Here is a 13,305-nt window from a genome sequence, read left to right on the forward strand (position 1 = left end):
TCCATTCAGTCCACATGAATTCAGCTCTTCTTTTATCCCGACGCAACAATTAGTCTGATGTTCAACAAAGGTAGTGTTTACATTCACAATGTTAGTGTGACAGTATTAGATGATAGTAAAAGGCTGTGATGGTTAAGCTTTAGTTGCAAATATAGGAGTAGGCACACATAATCACTCACCAACCCCACCTTTCTGTTTCCCTGAGAGTCCAATAGCTTCCTCTACTTGGCAAGAGTAGCACGTTGAGAAGCTACAAACCAGGCCACCCAGAAGTGAGTGAGACCTGCCAGCAAAAACCCTGGAGACATACCAAAAAGCTGATATTGATATGCTGAATATTAATACTGTTCGAGACTAGTGCTAGTGCGACAGCCTTCATTTGGATAAAGCAACAATACAGACAAAGCCAATACTTGAAAAGTTTAATCTTTCCTCTCAACAACATTTAACTTGCTGCAGTTCATGTTTATGAACAATAATTTAGTTTAATTTAATACATAACATGGATATGCAGTTTGGTTAAATGCTCAACATTTGTGAAATGCCTCCGGAAGCAGTTTTGATATCTTATTCAAGAATAAATTGAGAAATGAGTGCTTGGGTGTATATCTTATAAAACCCTCTGGTATTGCCACCTTGAAGTTGTGCAAGGGTGTTGGTTTCCCTGTGACTCTGCATTTTCTCAGTGCCATTAGCCACTGGAAGAGTCTTCCAAGAAAACTAGTCCCAGGTGAGGGTTAAGAGTAGGAGTGTTTAAGGGATCCTATTTGAACCTGCTGAGTGAGACCTAGAGATGCTCATGAAGAAAAAACTGGGGTTACCAAAGCTGGCAAGCATCTGGTGGCGGGGTCTGTCCATGAGACCTGTTAAGGCAAAGCTTGCAAAATAATAGCATGGAGCTGGTGTCTTGGCATGCTGAGCCCCTGCAGCTTGGTCTTGGTAGGATGGAACATGGCATGCCCTTTTTTACCAGAGAAGATACTGGACCTGGTGTTAACCAAATACACACAGTTGGGCTCACCTTGGAGAACAGTAATAGTTCTGTGACCTCACTCCTGGAAGGGCTTGAATCTTACCATCGTTGAAGTTGCCCAGTGTAAAAGGCATCCAACAAGTCCTGGAATACTCATGAGTCCCAGGCTGAATGCCACTGTGCCCGAGTTCTACCCACAAGGCTCTGACTGTTGTTAGTGCTTATGCAGTTCACAGTACGCGGCCTTCATCGAGTCCCTGGGCAAAGTTCTGGGAAATCTATCACCTCAGGGCTCTTTATTACAGCTTGGGAACTTGAATACCCCTGTGGGCAATGATGTAGAAACTTGGAGGCAATCGACTGGTAGAAACGGCCTGCTTGATCTGAACCCAAGTGGTGTTATGTTATAGGCCTCCTGTGTTTGACAGTTAGTTGGACTGAGTTGGATTGGCCAAAACAAACACCTTGGGCCGATCAGGGGAGATCCATGAGTGTCTCCCACAAGGATGGCAGACTTTGTGGCAACATCACCAATTCTGTGGTTGATGTCTCGGGCACTAAGGTAATGGAGGGACAAGAGCCACCTGGCTGGTGGTGGACTGAGAATGTCTTCAAGGTCTTCAACTCCTACCTTTGAAAGAATCTTTCATGTATCAGTGGAGATTAAGAATGCTGCTGAATGTATTGATCAGCCAGTTGGTTGTCCCAAGACATTGTCTAGGATACACTATTCAATGATTTACCATCAAATTTGCCACAATCCCTATCAACAACGGGGAAGTCACCCATGAGGTTATTATCTTTGTTTTTGATCTATTTTAACACCTTTGGATACATTTTTTTAACAACATGAAGATTATCATAATTCGATCTTGATAAACTGTTAAGACTTTGGTAAACCATTGTTTTATCTAGCTCTTCTATTTTGTTCAAATTAGATTTTTTTTCACCCCCTGGTGTCTTAAGGATGGAAACGGATTTATCTACAACCCCTGCAGTTTCAATCTGGCAATGGACTTAATTTGCATAAATCCACTTTTGTTTGAAAAAATGGAATAAAAGGCAATTTAAGCAGGCACAAATAGGGATGTTTTGAAGAGACTCATTCCTTAGTTATTTATATTAAAATTGAATTCAATGTGACAACCTAGTCCAAATGTAAGAACAAGCTAACGGTCAAAATAGAGTACAGTTAACATGCAGTGGCTTAAAATGAGATCACAGAGTCTGCAGGTAAACAATGCCAAAGTGGTTTGTCAACTGTGGCTATAGTTAGCAGAGCTAACACCATCAGCCATTGATCCTCCTTGCAGGTTAATGTCCACATACTTGTGCTGGTTACACATTGCTCTGGTTGAGTGGGCGTGACCTGGCACGGCCTTCATACAATTTCATCTCAATTTTCCAGATCAATATAATGCAAAACCACACAACGTGTCCTGATGCCATCTTTTATCTGTGCTTGTTTACATCTGGGTAGTAGCTACTGCCAAGGCTGGTGGTGGATGGCTACATTATACACAACATTTGACAGGCACTCTGGTCCTAAAAATACAATACTGATTATTCATTTAACCTTTGCCTTTATCATAGCAATAGACAATACACTTGACAAGTCATACCATTTTCAAATAGTCCTAAAAACTTTGAGAAAAAGACCATGCTGACAAATTCCCCAGCAGATAATCAGACAGATGAAACTTTAGGAGGCAGAAATACATTGGAAAAAGTAGGTATCGGGATAAGTGGGGTGAGTGTAAATATAAGGTCTTCATCTCTTTTGTGCCTCCAGCAAGTTGACATTTAGTTGCACTAAATTTATATAGTAGTTCTTTTCAAGTAAGATCTTGAGGTTTAACAAAGTACTGAACCTTTTTCCTGAAAACGTGCCAAATGTGGACCAAAGTGTCAGAATTGATAAGTGTCGTTCTCACTTGCATGGTCACTGACTTGATGAGCACCATGGTAATAATTTCATTCGAGCCCTTCACCCTGCATATTTCTCATGGGGGACCGATCATATTAAGCTTGATGTGCAATTATACATTGAGCTATTCTTAGTTCTGTCTCTCTCCTTGCTCACCTGCCAGGCAGCCTTTTGATGCATAAGCCCTCAGTACATCCTGGAGTGCAATGGACCATGGGTAATGAAGACAAACTGGAGATATCACACAAATAGTGGCTGCTGGTGGTTCTCTCTCTCTCTCTCTCTCTCTCTCTCTCTCTCTCTCTCTCTCTCTCTCTCTCTCTCTCTCTCTCTCTCTCTCTCTCTCTCTCTCTCTGCCATGCACCTCCCCCTCTTCAGCTCATCCTTACTTCAAGATTAAATGTTTATCAGTCTGGGAAATACAACACCCCCACATCCTCCGCTGAATTTGTCATTTCACTTATCGCTTCCTGAATTCTCAGTATTGACACAATGGGGGGTAGGGGGCTATGATACCTATGGGATTTAGAGGTGGGACAGTAATCACACACCTGTCCCTCTGCTGTCACCAGAGAACAGAGTGTGATTGTGTCTCTGGGCGTTAGTGACAGAAAGAGAGCGAGCAAGCCAGGCTGTTTGTGTGTGGGTACATAGTGTACAACTTTGTGTGTGTGTGTGTGTGTTCCCTGGCAATGCATCTTATTTCACAGAAGGAATATAAATCAAGGAGCTTAACCACAAATACTTGAAAAACATAAAGTCTCTGGAGTCTTTGGTTATAATGAGGGACAATTATAAGTGGATAAAACATTTTCTTGTGACAATAACATAGTGCTCAAATCAACAACACCTCCACAGTACTCCACAGTTCACATGCAGGGGCACGTCCAGCGCAGTGGCACCCCCCTGGAAATCTGATTGGCCACCCCAAGTGCCATCCTGTGCATTCAAAAGAAACTTGCATTTGTTCTTCACCCTTAAAAAAAAAAAAGCTTAGGAGATTTATTCGTTGCTTTTAGCTGTCATACTTTTTAAAGTTTAATACTATAAACAGGAATATAACATATGTGTTATACTCTAATATTAGTAGTTACATAAGATGTAATAAGAGGAGACAGATGGGGTCAATAAATGATATTCATTTGTTCATGTGTGCACACACACTTAATGCCATCCCTGCAAAAGTTGGTGCCCCAGTTGGGTGACCCAAGTCCCGAGAAAGTCTGGATACACCCCTGTTGAACTTGTTCACCATTCTGCTCCAGAGCAACACATTTGAGTGTTTTCTGATCTTGTAACTGTTGGCAGGATTCAATTTTTGTGATAAGCCTCTGAGGACGTTTTGGAGGTGTCTTATTTTATACAGCCATAGCAATGTCTTTGTTAAGTTTAGAAAAAGACCAAGGTAACAGTTCAAATCAGGGGATTTCCATGGAAGGGGGAAATTTTTCATTACTGTGGTAACAAATGGTTCAGGTAAAGCTCTACCGTGACCATTGTTGAAAGAATGTTGAATGTTGGCAGAGACATTGTGAAAAACCTTGACCTGCAGAGCCTGATGGTTTTGTCACAGTGTGTCTGTGATCTTAAAACTGAACACATGTACGACCATATGTACTTCAATCTTTCATCTACCTTCGCCTGCAGTTGAAGTTTCACAATTATTATGTTATCTTTAATCCCTGGATGGCTTCAGATATGAAGGTCCACTCAGATTTTTCCATTGCCTGCATGTAGATCCTTGATCAATGACTTTTGACCTCTGCCCAGTCAATAATCAAAGGTAAATAATCAAAACATATCTAAATTTCTGATGATTAAGCAAATTGTATTACATTTTTTTTTATCAATTATATTTGTGAAAAATTGCACAGTTTGATAGTTTTTGCCTCTTAAAGCTCTTTGTCTGAACCAGTCTGAGAAGGGCAAATCACTACGTAGCATGGATCTCTTCCAGTGTAAATGTGCGCAATGGCACTATATCTTGAGATAGAAAGGAGCAAGATAATGAGTTATTTCTACAGGTCACAAACTAAAAAGGTTTGGACAAACTTGGTAGCAGGCTTGATTGCAAGGTGGCCTTCATAAATATTATGCCGCAAATGACCCCTACTGGCCAGTACTCTTCATTGCATAAAGTCCCACCAACCTGACCCCTCTGACAGGGATATATATCGCCACTTTTTTCATTCCCCTCAAACAACCTTTAGATCTACATCGTGTAAAATCATCAACATAAATTAAAAAAAAGTTCAAAACTTTACATGAAATCTGACATGGAACGAATGAGTCATCACTTTTTTGATAAAGGGTGAATCTTGTTTGGAAAAATGTTTCAGTTGTGCCCAAAGGTGTGTCACTTCTTTTTTGGATAGTCTGAAGAATATTTACAGCCCAAAGGTGTCTTTAGGTTGTATCAAGCCACTACATATCACCTTTGTTTTGAATCATCAGACAACATAGCTGTAAGTGCCATGAAAGCAACGTGTGTGTGTTTTCCCATGTCATTCCCACACTCCCATCCCCCCCAAACAGGAACCATAGTCACCCCTTATCCCATTAAGACAATTGCCAAGACTGGCATTCAAAAATGTGCACGTGTGCGTGTGTGTGAGTGTGTGTGTGTGGAGGGGGCTGCAAACAGACACACAAACCCACATATACGGACGAATGCACACAAATATACCAACCCATACACCCACTGGGCTGAGAAAGAGTAATTTCAAAATCAATCCTTTGGGAGAAAAAGAGTGAAAAAGAAGAATGAGAGCCCCAAAACCTCCACCAGTGTTGGCTGATTGTAAAGGACTGTCAGTTACTGCAGCCTTCTATTGGGCCAAAGGGAAGCAGCAGGATTCAACTTGGGGCCCAATAAAGGGCTATTCTTCCTGGAAATCGGCCCTCGCACATGGACTTGAATGCACTCGGACGCTAATCTTCCGAGCTGTGGGAGCCCACTCTATATTCACAGGCTGTGCCACCCCAGCAGGCACGGCCGCGCATGCTGATGCTACTACACTCACTACCAGGCTAATGCTAAAGTTAACACAGGGTTAATGCTAATGTCCAGATTTGTGTCACTGATTGTTTCCTCTCTCTGTGTTCCCCTCACAGTGAATTGCTCATCATACATGCATTTTATCTGACAACTAATTAAGTTGTGTGTGCATTTTAACAATAATTCAAATTTCAATTGAGCAGTGAAATGTTAAATATTACAGAATAAGTTTGAAGGTTCAAGTTGGTTATACTTTATTTTACAAATTGTATGCAATTTCCTAGTACTGTCTGTGATGAGGTCCAGTTTGGACTTGCTTAGAAGATCATAAAACAGTTCAACACCTTTCTCATTAGTAACTGTTGCTATGCTTGCAAAGCTTTTGCAAATGTGCAGTTTCATCTAAAATGACATCAGAGGCGGATTTTTTTTTTTTTTAGCATTTTTAATATTTCAAAACAGTGGAACCTATGTTAATAAAAGGAACTCCTTATTTCAGCAATTGCCAATTTGGTCATGTTGTACGAGCATGTTGCTTGCAGATCATGTCAGACACAGATACCAGAGTAACTGACTGCTAAAACTACCTACATGTGTTAGCTTCACATGTGGGTTGTAAATACAGCTTCTAACACTACAAACTGCTCTGAAATCTGAACTAGTTCATCTCTTGGGGAATGTAACACGATTAGAACAAATTAAGTTTAATGTAAGTCATCCAGGTCACAGAAATCTGAATCTTGATTCAAAACAAAACTGAACTTGCTTTAAGTTCTTACATTTCACCTCTTCTTTGAATGGCTTCTTCCGATGTAAACTGACTTGTGGTTGGAGGTACTATAAGTCTCTGTGGGTCATCAGTATGATGCTGATCATAGTGGTCAAACGGTAACGGTGAACATGGTTATTTCTCCAGGTATGGTCATGGTCTTTTGTCCTAGATGAGTTCTTGGGTAGCAATGTCCTTGGTTGGTACCATAGTTTCTTCTGGGGCCGTTCACACCCTCTGTCATGGGGTTACCTGATCTTGGGTGAGCACAGGACTTCAGCTGTTTAGACGGAGAATCCAATACTGTGTTGTTCGTTGAAGATCAGTGGTATCTTAGGCCATCACCTCTGTTGAGGGATTGTTTTTCAAGTAGATAGCTTCCTCAATACCTCATTCAAACCAGAGGTCTTCTCTGGCCGGGTTGTGCACTTGTCTCCAAAGTAGTGTCTTGGTGGACAGCTGAGTCCTGGCTTGAGCAGCTGGCTCTCCTGTGCTGGGTCATAAATTGGTGAAGGGGTTGTTATGTTTCCCTAACGTGTAGCTCCCTTCATTTCTCTTCGTATTATAAACTTCTCGACTCTGTTTGGGCTTGCGTTTTGTCCTTCAGGTGTACAAGCTTCTGTTGCACTGTGTCGGATGGTTTAAGGTGTACCCAGATACTCCAGACAAATGGGAAATAATACTGGGCCATTTGTTATTCTTCTCTCTGCTGTTTGTACTGCATGTCTTGGGGGTCTTGAAGAAGGCCCAAATAAAGTAAGAACCAACAATGCTAACATTGTTAGCTTCAGCTCCAATATAGCATCCAGAACCTGCACACTGGGGTAAAAGTTAACGATAGATGTTCTAACATGAATTATAGTAATAATGATCTCTTTAGCCTTTGCAGAAAAAGCATCACCATTCTCCAAACCATTCAATGTTGAGTATTCTCTCTCCAAGTTTCATGTACACCAGGTAAAAGTTAGAAATATAAACATGACAGGCCCACTGTACAGAGGAATGCTAAGATAAAATTGGTGATTATACAGATTCACAACCTCATGACGAGTGAGTCATGGCTGAATGTGGTCCTAAAGACAAACATGATTCATCTTATCGTCCACTGACCCAGTTCCCTCTGTGTCATTAACAATGATCACAGTCTGAATCTATATTAGCTCAGCCTGGCTTTAGCAGGTGATCAGTTAATATTCCACATCTAATTCAGACTGATGGCACTATTAAAGTGTGAGTCATAATCAGGGAAACTGCAGGTTACAGCCTTATTCACCCCTCATTTGAAAGATAATGTATTTGTCATTACTGCAAAAAGGCTCTTATTCTATATACTGTAATGAATCATTTTCATCATAAGTGTTGGAAAAAGATCAATATGACCTGTAACTGTAAGCTATTATTAATAATTTGCTAGCAGTACTTGGGATATTTAATAGTGTTGGCAGAAACAGGTTTAGTTGGAGAATCCCACTGAATCTAATGTTTAATAGATAAGGTCAAAGGTTAAATTCTGCAAAAAATATAAGGCTTCTTCTTTCTTTGGGATGCTTTTGTTATTTTGACATCCATGAGAGCTGTTCTACTTGTAAGTTTTGTATCTTATTTTTAAGAAACCATTAAGTAGTAGATAATTATGGGAAAGGGTCACTTGTATAGATGTCACACAATTTTTACTCAACTCTGCAGTTCCCCTTAGCTCTAATGAGCTATTTGCATCTTGAAGCCCATTGTTTTGGTTTTCTGGTCCACAACTCTTGGGTTCATTCTCAGTATCATTAACTGGAGTAGCCAGGAGTTTAAAATTGTGTTTTTAAACCCTAATAAACTTACTTCATCACCTGTCCAATAAAAAAACAGGATAGAGAGAGTCAGCAAGGAGAACTTAAAAGAGGGCAAGTAACATACATACATTATTGGATGATTCTGATTGGTCAAAACCCCACAACAATGGTAATTAATTCTCAACAACAAAAGTGACACCAGGGACAACCTGATCTCATATGGCATATCAAATCAATACGTGTAACAGAGCACATCTTAGTGACTCTGCCTCTGCTTGTTGACACTCTTTGCTACTTTCCAATATAATTCTGAATCTGTACACACTGAGGCCAAAACATTTGTTTTCAATCTAGTTACAGGGCACAGATGTAAGAGCAGTCAGAGGAGCAACTGCACCCCAAACCATCTCTGATAGAGGGGTGAAGTGAGATCCTGCCCTGCAACCCAGACAATGACAGCAGAGCTGGTAAGTGCATCTCACCTCAGAGTCCTGCTCACCCTGTCAGGATACTAAACTGCATAACCATCAGTTCACGATACACCATTCCTTAGAGGCACAACTTTTGATGAGTAATAATGTTCTATGACTGTTGAATGTGTTCTTTAGATACTGTTTCCTAACACGTGGTCAATTTCAACTAATTAGTTTTAGATTTTAGAACCAATTTCTAATCCTTTGTTAGGCTTACAATCTTAACTAGACAATAGACTTATCTTATAGAATTATGTAAATTTAAAAAACCTAAAGACATTTTCATTTACCTCTGTAAATGAAGATTCATCCTCATAATAAGCTAAAATAATAAGGGTTAAATAACCGCCAGTGCCACTGTTTTAAATCAAACTTGCACCATCTCTTAAAATTTGACACTAAATCATGATAACCTTTGCCTTTAAATGAAAGATAATTGATGCTAAAGAGACCCTTTGCAGGGATCTTTTCAAGGTTGAACATCATGTTATCTCTGGTGAAATACTGTCCTCCAGTGGACAAAAATATGAAAATGTCTTCTATGACCTTTCCAAGAAACAAGCTCAATCTGTCCCTCAGATAAAGCAAAAATCAGATCTTTCTGACTACAGAGGGATGTTAGGTTTCCATCCATCTCTCATAGGTAGATGGTTTGTGCTTGCCATCATTTTTTAAAGATAGTCAGCTCAACATGATTAGCAGATTTGCACATTTTTCTTTGTCAAAACAGTCTTTAATCATACTGATAATTGCAGGCACATTCCCATTCTGAAATGAAAAGATTAAGTTAATGCTTAGATTTTCTTCAGGCACCAGCATCCCTCCCACATCAGAGGCTGACCAACTCAATCCTGCTTTAGAAGCAAGCTGCAGGCATCAGCAAATAACACCACGGATGAAGGAGAAGGAAAAACTGCGGGAGTGTTGATGTTTTCACCAGACTACAGGTTTCGGAAAATGGAGAGAAGCTCTCAAACATGAAGAGTGAGTATCTAACATCTTCAGGAGATGGATCCTACATTTGAAAAATAATCAAAATGGAGGCTGGATAAATCTGAAGTGTAGCTGTGGCAACAGATTACAATTAGCAGCTTCAATATTATATAACTGCTTTAACAGAGTTAATGCAAAAAAGGTTGTACCTGATGTAGAAAAACAACTGTGATACAACTAGCAGTGTAAACAAATATAGAAGACAAATCTGAGGAAATGTGAAATGAAGACAAAAAAATAGGTTGTGGATATATTTTAGATTCTCTTTTTCTTCCAATCTATATATGTATTTTCTTTTAGCAGAGCACACAGCTGAGATTTTGGGTTGGTAATGTAACTTTGGTGCTGACTGAAATATCTTGTCTACTCTAGGACTGAAGGCCACCTTCACTTACAGTTGAAAAACAGGAGGAATCCTACAAGCCTTGAAGATCCCTTGACTAAGTTTAGGTCAGTTTATAAGCAAATAACTGCAAAAGTTACAAAATAATCCCATAAACACACAAAAACATTAGCTGTATGATGGGTAAATGGTTATCATTATACCTGCTTAACATTAGCATGATCACTATTGGCATGTTAGCAGTCTGTCAAATCACTATTGTGCCATTAGCAAGGCAGAACACTCAGTTTTAAGAACAATTAGTGTGATCAGGCCATTTGTCTCATCACAAATGCTGAGTCTGTGTTTGTGTTGTAAAAAGAGTCAGGAAAGCCTGACCTGAAACACTGATACTACAGTTACTGCACATGGCTGCTTTGGACCTCTTGACCATCAGAATACCCAAACATTTCCCCCCTGTAAGGGGTCACAAGGTGGAGGTCAGTGACCACATGGTTTAAGGGTTATCGCATTAAAAGCTTCATCTAGCAATCAAACTGAGACCTCAAAAACTAAGCTTTGCTAGAGGCAGCACTTTTTCCAACAAATCAATAACAACAGAAAACAGTCAAAATCAAAGTGCACACTGGAAGGTGAAGCACAACGAATCAGAACAGGACATGTGACACGGGGCCAGGACACACCATGCTGGGTCATGCTGCTCTGGGAGATTTATTTAGTGATTTTTCGTTTTTTTGTTTTTATTATGTTTTTTTTTTTTTTCACTTGCGCTCCTGTCAGGAGTGTGGTAAATGGGACAGTCAAGCAGCAAGAGTCACAGTTCATCATCATCATCATTATCATCATCACTGTCACCACCATCATTAGCATCCTCCTCATGGTATCATAATAATAATTTTCATCATCATTGAACTTTTTCCCCCAAGCTAGAAAATAATTTACATCACATTGTTTTCACTGACTTTTGAGACCACAAACATTCCAGCAACACACTCTAGGATTAAGGGTGGGTAACAATCAGAAAAGCATGACTTTTTGCATAGTATTAAATGAACAAAGACATTGAGTTCTTTATTTACAATTATTGTATAGATAAAAAAAATATCATAAAAACAAGATGAACACTTAAATCACTTACCCATAAATGGCTAAGTATGCCAAAAAGTTATCTGTTGGCATTTCTCTTTTTCTTTGTTCCACAAACTGCATGCTGCTAAATACAGTACATCGAGGCAGGTGAGAGTATATTGCAAGAAGTATCATTGAGATCATCATTATCATCAGCATTATCATCATCATCATTGTCGGTGTCATCTTCAACATAATTATTGGTTGTTACAACACGTGTTATCATTGGATGTAATCACACCATGTTTTGAAGTGTTTCTGACAGGAGCGGTGATTAATACATACAGCCAAACAGCTGTGTTGGCAGTATGACTCATTGTGGTGCACGATGGGAGATGTAGTCAGGAAGAGTTCCTGTTTTCACATCAGTCCGCATGGAGTTACTGTCCTCAGTGGACTCATTGCTGTATTTACAAAGATTATTTTTCAATAGTCGTCTTTGCATCCTCTTAAAGCTGAATGTCCTCCTGGATGTAAAAGTGGTTGGAGAATGTTGGCTTTAGTCTTTTTCTGTATTTATTGAAAATGATGTTGCTGTTGCTGTATTTTTTGTTATGTTTATTGTTTTCATTTTGTACAGACAAATAAACAAATAATTTTTCAAGTTGAAATGTTGGAAAGGAAACAAAATAAATCAACAGCTTCTAAGCAGAATATCAGAATCCAGACTGTTGTAGTTCAACTTAAATACGACATATTTTATTCAAGTGGTCCATGTGACTTTTTCAACACGCCTGAGCTGACTGGTAAAGCTTGTGCACCCTCTTCAGATGGACGGATCGACTGGGAAATGACAGAGGAGGAGGAGGAGGATATAAAAAGAAAAAAGATACTCGGATAAATGATTGTATATACTGTAGTAGTGTATAGGAATATCTTTTAAGTAGAAAAACCGTCAATTTTTTCAAGTTGCATAATGAGCCTATCACGTCATGCTTGCCAATGACTTGGGTTAGTAATAGAAATAACAATAGTACAGGCTAGTTAAGTGGCCATGTCCTTCTGAGTGCAATAAGACAGGGTAAATGTGCCTTCTGTATGTCACGTCTCTCTGGTCATGTCTGATTGGTCAAAGCACAATAAATAGTTTACAACTAGTGAGTACAGTTGAGATGCTAGATTACTGTATATTCTGTGACGGCAGGAAGACAAGCTTGGTTAAAACACACAAAAGCACATCTAGAATTACACCACAGAAGTTTTCATTCATAACCAGATAGTGCAGAAAAGGATTTTCTTTTTTATATATATATAGAAAAAGAGTCAAAGCAACATTCCATTTTTGTTGTAATTCTTTTTTTTCTTTTTTCAGTTTTTCCTTTTTTTTAGATGTTAAAAATGCCAACAGCTTTGTGGGGCTGTTTGTGTCCCTCTGCGAGAGGAAAGGATATTCTTTTAAACCAAAAAAATAAATCAACTTAAATAAAAAAACAACACACTATCATCAAATTTTAACAAAAACAAAACAAAAGTCTGATTCTGTGCGGCACAAATTAGCGAAATATAACTTTGCAGATTTCTTATATGACTTGATTGCAGCCGTTTTGATGGTCACACATAGTTTTAAAACCTTAAGTCCTTGGAACAAGCAGGTTTATCTAGAAGTCAGTTCACTGTAAAGGTCCTGAACTCAGCCTTTGACTCAAGCTCTGACCCCAGGCCAGCACTGAAGCACAGAAAAAAAAAACCCACAATAAATAAAAACAAAAGGAATAAAATATTCCCCCTCTGTCACATAAAGGAGGCCTTCTTTAAGAAAGGCAAGCCACTCCAACTTGATCCCAACAATCATATAGCGTAATACTAAGATTCCACATTTACTACGTTTCCCATAATATTTTGGTTTCTTTTTGTTTGTCAATCCTCTAAAAATATCTACAATATTGAAAAGATAGCAGGCAAATTCCAGCACATGGTTTT

The 13,305-nt window shown here is 39.2% G+C and overlaps 1 long non-coding RNA gene across 1 annotated transcript; it reads left to right on the forward strand.

Annotated features, from left to right (window-relative positions):
• Window positions 1-8,832: 8,832 nt before the first annotated feature.
• Window positions 8,833-10,856, forward strand: LOC117820647. Its single transcript, XR_004632811.1, has 3 exons — window positions 8,833-8,915; window positions 9,731-9,905; window positions 10,287-10,856. It is a non-coding gene; the product is annotated as an uncharacterized LOC117820647 (long non-coding RNA).
• Window positions 10,857-13,305: the final 2,449 nt, after the last annotated feature.

Source organism: Notolabrus celidotus, chromosome 1, assembly GCF_009762535.1.
Source record: "Notolabrus celidotus isolate fNotCel1 chromosome 1, fNotCel1.pri, whole genome shotgun sequence".
Taxonomy (NCBI): Eukaryota; Metazoa; Chordata; class Actinopteri; order Labriformes; family Labridae; genus Notolabrus; species Notolabrus celidotus.